The 12,520-nt window shown below is 36.8% G+C and overlaps 1 pseudogene; it reads right to left on the bottom strand.

The window, feature by feature from the left end:
- Positions 1 to 296: 296 nt before the first annotated feature.
- LOC149163120 (RNA polymerase II C-terminal domain phosphatase-like 3) overlaps positions 297 to 12,520 on the bottom strand; it is a 74,700-nt pseudogene continuing 62,476 nt past the window's right edge.

Below are 12,520 nucleotides of genomic sequence, written 5' to 3'. Positions count from 1 at the left end.
AGCTGAGGCTCCATAAAACCTGTTGTAGGATAGACAGTAGACTCAGGAGTATGCATTTCCAGGATTACAAAAGATCAAAACCAGAGCGACATTCATGAAGCCGACACATGGACTGAAGTACATGGGGACTGAAACAACAGAAACACATGGAGTCTGAAACAACTGTAGATAACCGAAACTGTGACAGAGAATGACAGAGATACATAGTGACAAAGTGCAGACACAAATAAGATAGCATAAGGAGCAGATAGAGAGAAAATTCCTTGCTGAGAAACCTGCAGCGCGAGCTGGGCGTACTATTCATCATCAGTGGTTTGCGGGTCGTCCTCCTTCTTGCAACGGGGAGGCTGGTGGATGGCCTTGCCAGCGTTGCACTGCACAGGTTCGCTCGGGCCTGCTCCAGGATCTGGGGAGAGGCTGTCTTGAATAGGGCGTAGAATGTCAATGGCGGGAAGTTGCATGTCAACTGTGGGTGCTATCCCAGGAATCCGCGGAGGGCTGGCGCGAGGAGCTTCATCTTCACCCCAAGGATTGCTGCAGTGCTCCACCGAAACTGTGACAAAGAAGGTGGAATTGGACAAAGTGCATGGAATGCGGTATCTTACCATTGGGTGCTCAGAGTGCCCGCATTCCATTCGCTCTTGAAAATCCGCCGCTCTTCCTCTGCCCGGAGGCCTTCCCCTGGTTCTTCTGCGCTCAGAAGAAACTTCAATTGAGGAGGAGGGAGAAGGGGCATTCCTCTGAGACGGGGCTCTGCCACTGTAACTACCACGCCGACTGATTCCTCTTTGGCGTTCTCGCTGCATGATGGTAATGTGCGGGTGGCAAGTATGCTCACGCGAATTGTCGCTCTGAACCAGACTCCCAATCCTCAAACGAGACTGCGGGTAGCAGGTATGCAACACCGCCAAGCTCCCAAACTCTTGACCAGACTGCGGGTATGCCCCCAAATTGCCCAAATCTATGGCCTCTAAACCATCACAGTTGCTCTCAGAACCAGAATGGGAGCCGAAACAGTGAGCCTCCGCCACCTCCTTCAAGACCAGAGCAGGAACAAACGAGAAATGCAGGAGAATGTCCGAGAACCTCTGGCTTTGAAGCGCCATGTTCCGGTTCTCAAGGCAAGCAGTAAATGTCGAGGGGATGCTTCTGCTGAGAGCCATGTCCCTTCTCCTTAAATGCTGCATGCTGTAATGATGTGGGCGAGTCCTCCTTGTGTACGTGGCTTGTCCGGGCGGACACATGCCCTGCTGACAAGCCATGAGCCATTTATAACTAACAACCACCCGCATCCGGGGTATATGTTCATTATTAATCAACATAAATTAATTAGTATTATTTTGTGACTAAATTTTAGAAAAAATGTCATACAATGTGCATGTTCATATATGAAAACACAAAATTACATATGTTAATTACAACACTAAATAATATCAAGTACAACTATAAATAAATTCAACCACATAAATTATATTATATGAAATTTCAAGTATTACATTATGAGTTTCTAGCTTAATATTGGTTGGACTAGAATTTACAAATGAAATAGTGTTTAGTCACTTAAAAACATTATCATTGTGTTTCCTAGGCATTGTATATGAATTCACCAACTCTAAAGGCTTGACCATTAGTCTGTATGTGTGTGTCTCATGCAGGATATTGGCTTTAAGGGTATCACTAGACTAGTTCTCTTCTTTCTCTCTTTTTCTATTTGTCGCTCCAGTGTTATTATTATCCTCTTTCTTCAATTCTTGCTTTGATATCGTGTGCAAGAAGGGTCATACTCCTATTATCTTTTATATTTTATAGCTCCAATGACTGCAATCAAACATAATAAAGATCAACAAATCACATATCTCAATCACAATGTCTATCATTACCAACTCTTACAAGGAAAAAACCCATATTAAATAAGTAATAGTTTTGAAGTCAAATACTGAATGTGACTAACCTAATAGCATCCAATTACCGAAAGCTACCAACTCTTACAAGGGAAAAAGCACATATTAAATAAGTAATAGTTTTGAAGTCAAATACCGAATGTGACTACTAGATGGCATCCAATTACCAAATTTTTTGGATAGCTTGGATGAAAGCCACATGAATGGAATTTATTTCCACTAGAGCTTAGTTCATGTACATATTTACCACCTTTTCCCTAATGAAAATACCACACCCTAACATAATTCTCACTTACAATTGCAAAATATTCTCCACTTGTATCTCAGAAAACCGAGTGTACATGCTTTGTATGCCTATGAAATAATAAATATATTAAAGACACTAATAATTTCCAAGACTTTCTTTATCTAAATCTGATAAATGTTCACAGCCACTAAAGATATTTCCAGAAAATATTTAAAAAATTAGAAGATATGGGCATCACATGTGGAAACTGCAGATACCTTAAGTAAACAAATTTAAGCAAAACTAAGAGAATCAACAAACTTTGAATCTTCATCCAATATTACTTAGAATTTTAGTGTGCATAACAAAAGACGAATGTGAATGTCAGATAACACAGAACATACCTATAAATAATGCAAATTGTACCTCCACTTGGGAAGATGAATTTCTCCTCTTCTTTCCTCAATCAATGTTGATTTGGTTTTCCATTATTGATCCATTCATTGACCGATCTATAATTCTAAGTGATGAATGCACCCTCTAGATTCAATATAACTTTACACATATGCACACAATAAGTGTTTTGATACATCACCCCCACGCTAATTAGTTACTATACAAGTGGGAGAGATGGTTTAGTGTCAAACCAAGCTGGTCCTGATGTTAGAGTAATGCATGACTCAATATTGAATGGTTGGAAAAAACAATTTGTATGATTTCAATATTTTTCTTACACTCACCTTCATTGTGTACACTACAAAGTAAATATTTGAGTTTTCAAGTGCTCAACTGAACTAAGCCTGTAGTTTCAAGTGATAATATTCAACACTAAAATATGTGTACATGAAATTTCAAAAAGAAAATAAACACTAAAAGGTAGTAGAGATACACTCCTATAACTACATGTCTTTGAATGGAATGTATGGAATCCAATTCATTTTCATTTCCTTCATTAGTACTACTGTCTCACCTTCTATTTGAACATACTTAATTCCAATTTTATATGAGGGTGGAAATGGGGATGTAACCTATTCAGAGATATGTCATGCTTTCTTTGAATTTTTTTTTCTAATTTTACACCCCCTTCCAATGTATATGACCAAATGTACCCACTTGATTTTCTTATTTCATATTCATTTACATCCTGAAAAATATCAATTTCAAAAACCAAGACAACCCCAATATCTCTAGATCCTAACTGTTGGAAATAATAATGAGAGGGGCGGTGAATCAATATTATCAGATCAAGAATTTTTCTTTTTCATAATCAGATTTATATACGCTGTACTTTAGAGAGGGGAAGTAGCGTGTACACGCAATTGTCTTTAAGGCAACCAATGTTTATGCAGTAAACTTGTGATTCAGTTAATTCATCATATGTTGATCTTTAATTAGTGCATCAGTACTTCATCAATCATTAAACAGTAACCATGTGCAGTATAAACATAATAAACCATTACACATAAGCAACACACATGGACACCAAGATTTAAGGTGGAAACCCAATGTGGGTGAAAACCACCTGCTGCTATCATCTCTATCTTCTTTTAATAATAAGAAAATCTGTTTACAATCTGGTATTGGTGCAGACTCATACGAGTATGCAGGATTCTACCTACAGAAGGTTACAAACTTCTCTTTTTCTCCAGCTTCTACTGGAAGCGAGCTACAACCCTATAGCTCTTGTACTAGCCAATATGTTTACTAGTACGTAGGTTCCAGCCTGGAGAAAAATCCACTCTTCTACCAGGGACCAGGTTTCATGAATTTTTAGACTGGATGCTCCTGGCACATATCAAGACATATGAAGACCTTGACTCATCAATAACCCATCAGAAATTTAGAAACTCAAACTTCATCAACCAACATGCAGTTAATATAAAACAATCAGATCACTGTCATTAGAACACTGTGCTGAACCCAGAAACCTGTATCAACATTCAGAACCAACTAAAACCTCAAAAATTCATGTGTCAGACTATATACGCTACTTCAATGAAGAAAACCTGCGTGTATACGCTACTTCCTTCAGCCCAACCTGCGTATACCTCTAAAGATTCTGAATCATAAAATCTCTGAATCACAAACTGTACCAACTAGCAGTGTACTGAACATCTACTGTCAACTTACAGAACTTTACATAGGTAGGCAACAAAAAACACTTCTTCTCACTTATACAATCAATCAAATATCAACCTCCTTATGCATTTAGATTTACATTCAGATCTAAGAAGACTTCATTGACAGACAACAGTAAAATAGCAGCAGCAATAAATCAGCAATACTGATTTGATAGATCAGTCATCTCTGAACATCAAGCCTTTCTTTTGTATATGCTACTTGAAAGAATAGAACCTGCGTGTATACGCTCTTTTGCCGAGACAAACCTGCGTACAAATCTGCAAATATTGACTCAGAACTTTGCTGCAATTCTAGACTTCAGACAAACCCAGATCATGATAGATAATGAATAAAACAGACGCAAAACATCAGATCTAGCCTCAACTGATATCAGATCATTGAAGAATAAGTCATTTCAGGTCTCATGACCCTGATCGAATATTCAACTCAAGGTGCACATAAATATTTCAGATCTAGTCCCAAACATAACCCTGCAACATAAAATATACTTCAGATAGAAGTATTCCTTAGAATCTTATTCACTTGCACACCTGGCCTTATGATCCTCTCTTCTTTATATAGTTTTTGGCCTTTCTCAATACCATGGACCGAATCCACTTAGGACCAATACCTTGGATCAAATACCACAGATCAAATACCTCAGACTAAATACCTAGGGTCAATATCATGGTCCAAAGATACCTTGGACCAAATAATTCAGACCAAAACCATGGTTTTCAACATGTACGCGCTTTGCCTTCTGTGGGAGTGCGTGTGTACGTTATACGCCTTTTCTGTTCTGAGTACCTGCGTGTATATGCTGCTTGGACTAAGTGAACCTGCATGTATCTCTTAAACTTCTCTTATGTCATCTTCTTCCTTCAACTTCTTTATTCTAATCAATATACCTTAGTTCCATCTTCCTATTCTTCTGTACCATTGCCCTGTAACCTCTAAATATACCTTTTGTATTGTGAGTTTCCTTTTACCAAAACTAAATTGACCTGTGAGTGAGTTGCCATCAAGGAAAACACTTGTATCATAATGCCAACAATCTCCCCCTTTGGACTTGATGGCAACCATGATGGTGTTGATTTCTGCAAGCTGTAGAAACTGTTAGAGATAACAAGCAACACCAAAATTCTCTCCCCCTTTGACATCAAGGGAAAAGGGAAAACTAGGATACTCTTCATATCTAAACAATTGAATATGATCATGCTCCCCCTAGGCACATGCTAAATTCTCTAATTAAACTCCCTCTTTGTGCATGTTCTGATATCATTGTACATGTTGTGATGCACTAACCATCCATGCTCCCCCTGAGCACATGCAGAGTCTGCAAAAATATTTTCCAAAAGAATAACATGACTCTATAACTCAACTATGTGAGTTTGACCTTCCTATCACCAATGACTCATACATACATCAATCTCCCAATCAAGTGGGGATATACCAAATTTGACTCATCCACCCAACCAAGTGGGGATATACCAATTGTTTATACATGACAGAAATACAATAAATATTACATCATCCATCCCATGCAAAGTGGGGATACAAATTACATCATTTTTCCAATAGGACTCATTCAAATGTATGAGAAGTCATATCACACCCTAGAATTTTACATGACTTAAGCAACAAATGGTATAAATATTTGTAGTCATAGCTGGACTCAGCAACCATAATGCCAACAATGCAAAATGTGTGTGAAGGCTAATGCTCCCCCTGAACCATTGCTACTTGTGCATTGTTAACAAGTCATTAATCAAGGCATCTTTTTCAGTCAGATAAAAATTAATGAACAAAGCATATCGTTAGACTGTAATCATCAACATCAGACAGAACACCCATATCAGAGTCTAACCCACTGTTTTTCCTATCAGAAAAAAATATACGCTTCTTTAGCCACAGAAACCCGCGTGTATACGTGACTATACTTCATGAAACCCGTATATAATAACCTTCCTCTGAAAAACTAGATATAACAACAGGATGTTGCAGCAAATACTCCCGGCTTTTGTATGAGATATTCAAATGTTTCTCCGGGTAGTGGTTTAGTGAATATATCAACAACCTGTTCTTTGGAGGGGACATACTCCAATTTGAACTTTTGTTCAAGCACTTGTTCTTGTAGAAAATGGTACTTGATGGGTATGTGATTGGTCTTGGAGTGCATGACTGGATTCTTTGAAATACTGATGGCACTTGTATTATCACATAGAATGGAGATGGGTGGAGTACATGTGATCTGAATGTCTTGCAAATTTTGCATCATCCAAAGTAGTTGTGTGCAGCAAGATAAAGAAGCCACATATTCTGCTTCAGTTGTAGATAAAGCAATTGAACTTTGTTTCTTGCTGAACCAAGACACTAACTTGGAACCCATATAGAATGCACCACCACTAGTTCTTTTTCTATCATCAACACTTCCTACTCAATCTGAATCTGTATATGCATGAAGAGTAAGATCTGCATCTCTAGGATACCATAGTCCAAAGTCCTGAGTTCCTTGAATATATTTGAAAATTATTTTGACTACTTGAAGGTGTGATTCCTTTGGATTTGATTGGAATCTTCCAACTATTCCTATTGCATGCATGATGTCAGGTTAGGTACCTGTTAGATAAAGCAGACTGCCAATCATGGATCTGTAAGTTGGTTGATGTAATATTGCTGATTCATCATTTGAGCTGAGACTGCATCCTGTTACCATTGGAGTACATATAGGTTTAGAATCTTTCATTTTGTACTTTCTCAAGATCTGCTTGAGATATTTGGTTTGTGAGAGAAAACTACCATCTTTAGTTTGCTGAACTTGTAGACCAAGAAAATAGGTAAGTTCACCAATCAAGGACATTTCAAATTCTTTCTGCATTATTGAAGCAAAATTCTAACTTAGGGATTCTTCATTGCTACCAAAAATGATATCATCAACATAAACAATAATAATTATCAATTTATCATTTTCAGTCCTTGTATATAAATTGCTATCTACAAAACCTTTTGTAAAACCTTGTTGGTGTAGATATTTGTCAAGGCGGTAATACCAAGCCATTGGAGCTTGTTTCAGACCATAGAGAGCCTTTTTGAGTCTGCATACAAGTTTTGCATCATTTCCAAGAATGAATCCTTTTGGTTGTTCAATATAAACTTCTTCTTCTAAATATCCATTAAGGAAGGCTGATTTTACATCCATTTGGTATACTTTGAATTTCTGAAAAATGGAAAGAGCAAGAAACATTCTTATGGCTTCAAGTATGGCAACAGGTGCAAAAGTTTCTTCAAAATCTATACCTTCTTGTTGATCATACCCTTTACAAACAAGTCTGGCCTTGTTTCTAATGACTTCTCCATTTTCATTTAGCTTGTCCATGAATATCCATTTAGTTCCTACACTATTTTTATCATGAGGTCTAGGAACTAATTCCCAAGTGTCATTCTTTTCAATTTTCTCATGTTCTTCATCCATGGCCTTGACCCAAAATTCATCTTTGCATGCTTCATTTACATTTTGAGGTTCGGTAGAGGATAACAATGCTAGATAGCTTGAGGTCCCTATAATAGTTCTTCTTGTCTATACACCAGCCTCCCTTTCTCCTAAAATTTGAGTTTTTGTATGATTTTTATAAACATACCTGGACGGAGTCTTTTCTTCTACTATTATATCTTCTTCTGGTGCTTCATTGGTTTCTTCTTCAATATAATTTTGATTTGATGTGGGAAAGTAATCCCCATCTTCCCCATTGTCATAATCTTCAGTTGATTTTATCTGTTTTGGATTTCTGCATGCTTCATCAACTACAACATCAATGCTTTCAACAATTTTCCCAAGTCTTTTATTATAACATTTATATCTTTTACTTCTGGAAGAATAACAAAGAAGAATCCTTTCATCTGCTCTAGGTTCAAACTTACCAAGTTTTTCATCAGTCCTTTTGATAAAACATTTTCTTCCAAAAACTTTAAAGTATTTTACAATAGGAGTCTTACAATACCAAAGTTCATGTGGAGTTTAAGTGCTATTTACCCGAACATTTGCTTTGTTGAGAATAGTCACGGCAGCGAATGCAACTTCACCCCAGAAGGTTGCAGGAGTTCCAGATTCATCTTGCATGGCTCGAGCTACTTATTGAATTGTTCTGTTCATCCTTTCTACTACACCATTTTGTTGAGGTGTTCTTGCATTGGATAATTCCCTTTTTATTCCATGTTGTTCACAAAAGTCAAAGAATTCATCTGATATAAATTCCCCTCCTCGATCAAATCTGAGGCATTTGATTTTTCGATCTGATTCATTTTCAACCAAAGCTTTGAAGGCTTGGAACTTTTCAAATGCTTCATCTTTATGCTTTAGAATACCTATCCAACACATTCTGGAAAAATCATCAATGAACAAAATAAAGTATTCTTCTCCACGAGGTGACTTTTTCCTTGTTGGCCCACATAAATCAGTATGGACAAGTTCAAGAGGCTTACTAGTTGACCCTTCTTTTTCCATGAAGTGAACTCTGGTTTTCTTACTGATTTGACATGGTTTGCATATTGTATTTTATGGGATGCTGATATCTGGAAGATCACGAACAACCTTGAGTCTGCATTCTTTTCTTATTCGAGAAAAGCTTAGATGTCCAAATCTTCTATGCCACAGCCAGTTTTCGTCATTTTTTCATATATAGCATTATTGTTGTCCTCATTTGAGTATGTATAAGCTGTTTGGAGTTCTTGTACCTTTGATCATGGTCTCTCCTGTATCAAGCTCACGAAAAACACATCCATTTGATCAAAACAACACTTCATTTCCTTGATCACACATTTGACTTACACTCAACAGGTTATGCTTTAAACCATATACATACATAACATTTCCAGCTTTAACCCTTTGTTTCAAGAAAACAAAACCTTTACCTTTTATGATAGCTAGAGAGTCATTTCCAAATGAGACATTCTTTTTCTTTTCTAAGGCATTATATGAGTGAAGTTTATCTTTGTCACATGTCATATGTTCGGAGCATCCACAGTCGATGTACCATTGATTTTCTTGTCCTTATGCATACAAGGATATACCACATCTTTCTGTTTGAGATTCTTTCCTTCTCCATATCTTGGGATTTAATGGCGTTTTCTCCTTTTGAGGTGTTTGCCGAAATTTGCTCCTGCATTCAGATTTTTCATGACCAAAGTTGTTACAAATTGAGCATTCTATTTCATTTTCAAGAGGAGAAACGTTATTATAGGAACTTCTCTTGATCCCTGTTACATTCCTTTGATTTCATGCTTCTCTAGTCATGATGGTTTTGTAAGCAACGCATTGAGTAGCTTTGTGCCCAAAATTATGACATGAAAAACATTTCCCATTAAAGAAGTTTCTGCGACTATCGAATCTATTTACCTGTTGATTGTAGTTTCTATTGATATTCATCTTTGGAGAAAATTGAGTATGATTTTCCTGAGGTTGGTTGTGGCTTCTATTGATATTCATCCTTGGAGAAAATTGAGTATGATTTACCTGGTGATCAGCTTTATGCCTTTTCTGATGATTGTCATATTTTTCACTGGTCTTTGTTGCATCAAGATAGCTTTTGGTGGAGGTTCATGACTTCTGTGATTGAGATGCTTCTTCAGTGTATCCAAGATCTGTCCTTATTAGAGGAGAATGCTAAACTTTGATAATTTAATTTAAAGTTTCTGTTCCTTTAGCAAATCTAAGATTGAGAGATTTTGTTTTCTCAAGATCTTTTCTTAGACCCACAATTTCACATTCTAGTTTTTCATTGTGTTTTTCTTTTTCAGCAAGTTGGTATGTCAAGGTATCTATGATCATATTCTTTTCTTCTAAATAGATTTTGAGTTTAGAGATTTCTTCATGAAAGTTTTCCTCTTCTAAAGCATCCCAAAAATCATCATTGTCATAAGCCATGAGAAGTCTATAATCATCACTATTAGATAAACCATCACTATCCTCTTCTAAACTATCCCAAAAATCATTGCTATCATAAGCCATGAGAAGTCTGTAATCTTGACCAGTTTCATCTTCATCACTATTAGATAAACCATCGCTATCTTCATGAGTATAGTAACTCCTTCTATTCACAACTTGTTTCCTATTCCCTTTTGCATATTCCTTTCCTTTTTCATATTTATCTTTATGAGGACATCTGGCAGCATAATGACCAACTCTACCACAAGCAAAGCATTTGAAAGGTAGCTTACCTCTGAACCTTCCAGAACCCCGTTGAAGCTTCTTGACAAAATTTACCTCATCTTCTTCTTCTGAAATGTGTCTTGATTCATTGTGTTCTTCCTTTTATTTTCCTTTTGCTGAAGCTTTAAATGCGGCTTCTCTCATATCTGATGGACCTCCTTTTCTCATCTCAAAAGTAGTTAGGATTCCGTGAAGCTGTGTCATAGTGATATTCTACAGATCCTATTTTTCTTCTATGGCAGACACTTTTGATTCAAATTTAGTAGAAAAGGATCTCAAGTTTTCTCAACTAAGGTAACTTCCTTTATTTTTTCACCCAAATTCTTCATACAATTAACAACCTCATCTATACGTAAGAAGTAACTAGCTATACTATCATCACTATGCATCTTAAGAGTTTCATACTGAATTTTGAGAGTTTGAAGCTTACCACGTTTTACCTGAGAGTCTCCTTCGTAGCTCTGAACGATTTTGTCCCATATCTCTTTGGCTGATTTGAGCTGCATGACTTTGACAAACTCTGATTGTGATAAACTTCCCAATAAAGTATTGACAACTTTGGCATTGATTTCATATTGCTTTTTACCTGCCATGTCTGTAGGAATTGTTGTTGGAAATTTATATCCTCCTTCCATAATTTCCCAGACATCTGTTCCAAGAGATTGTAGATAGGCTGTGGTTCTTATTTTCCAATAAACAAAGTTTCTCCGATCAAAGATTCACGGTCTGATGGATCCCATGCTTTTGTGATTATTCATCTTGATGGATCTTCCTTCAAGCGATCAAGCTTCTTTTGAAGGACCTGCTCTGATACCAATTGTTGGAAATAATACTGAGAGGGGGGGTGAATCAGTATTATCAGATCAAGAATTTTTCTTTTTCATAATCATATTTATATACGCTACTTGAGAGAGGGGAACTAGCGTGTACATGCAACTGTCTTTAAGGCAACTAATTTTTATGCAGTAAACTTATGATTCAGTTAATTCATCATATATTGATCTTTAATCAATGCATGAATACTTCATCAATCATTGAACAATAACCATGTGTAGTATAAACATAATAAACCATTACGTATAAGCAACACACATGAACACCAAGATTTAAGGGGGAGCCCAATGTTGGTGAAAACCACCCGCTGCTATCGTCTCTGTCTTCTTTTAATAATAAGAAAATATGTTTACAATCTTGCATTGGTGTAGACTCATACCAGTACGTAGGCTTCTACCTGCAGAAGGTTACATCCTTCTCTCATTCTCTAGCTTCTACTGGAAGGGAGCTGCAACCCCATAGCTCTTGTACTAGCCAATATGTTTACTAGTATGTAGGTGCTAGCCTAGAGAAAACTCCACTCTTCCACCAGGGACCACGTTTCATGAATTTTAAGATCGGATGCTCCTAGAACATATCAAGACATATGAAAACCTTGACTCATCAATAACCCATTAGAAATTTAGAAACTCAAACTTCATCAACCAACATGCAGTTAATCTGAAACAATCAGATCCTTGTCATTATAACACTTTTCTGAACCCAGAAACCTGTATCAACATTCAGAACCAACTAAAACCTCAAAAATTCATGTGTGAGACTATATACGCTACTTCAATGAAGAAAACCTGCGTGTATATGCTACTTCCTTCAGCCCAACCTACGTATACCTCTAAAGATTCTGAATCATAAAATCTCTGAATCACAAACTGTACCAACTAGCAGTGTACTGAACATCTACTGTCAACTTACAGAACTTTACATAGGTAGGCAACAGAAAACACTTCTTCTCACTTATATAATCAATCAAATATCAACCTCCTTATGCATTCAGATTTACATTCAGATCTAAGAAGACTTCATTGACAGACAACAGTAAAATAGCAGTAGCAATAAATCAGCAATACTGATCTGATAGATCAGTCATCTCTGAACATCAAGCCTTTCTTTTGTATACGCTACTTGAAATAATAGAACCTGCGTGTATATGCTCTTTTGCCGAGACGAACCTGCGTACATATCTGCAAATATTGACTTAGAACTTTGCTGCAATTCCAGACTTCAGACAAACCC

The sequence above is a fragment of the Pinus tabuliformis genome, chromosome 5_2, assembly GCF_031772625.1.
Source record: "Pinus tabuliformis cultivar Carrire ecotype Pingquan chromosome 5_2, CPIR1, whole genome shotgun sequence".
In the NCBI taxonomy this organism is placed as follows: domain Eukaryota; kingdom Viridiplantae; phylum Streptophyta; class Pinopsida; order Pinales; family Pinaceae; genus Pinus; species Pinus tabuliformis.
This window is presented reverse-complemented; position numbering and strand designations above follow the sequence as displayed.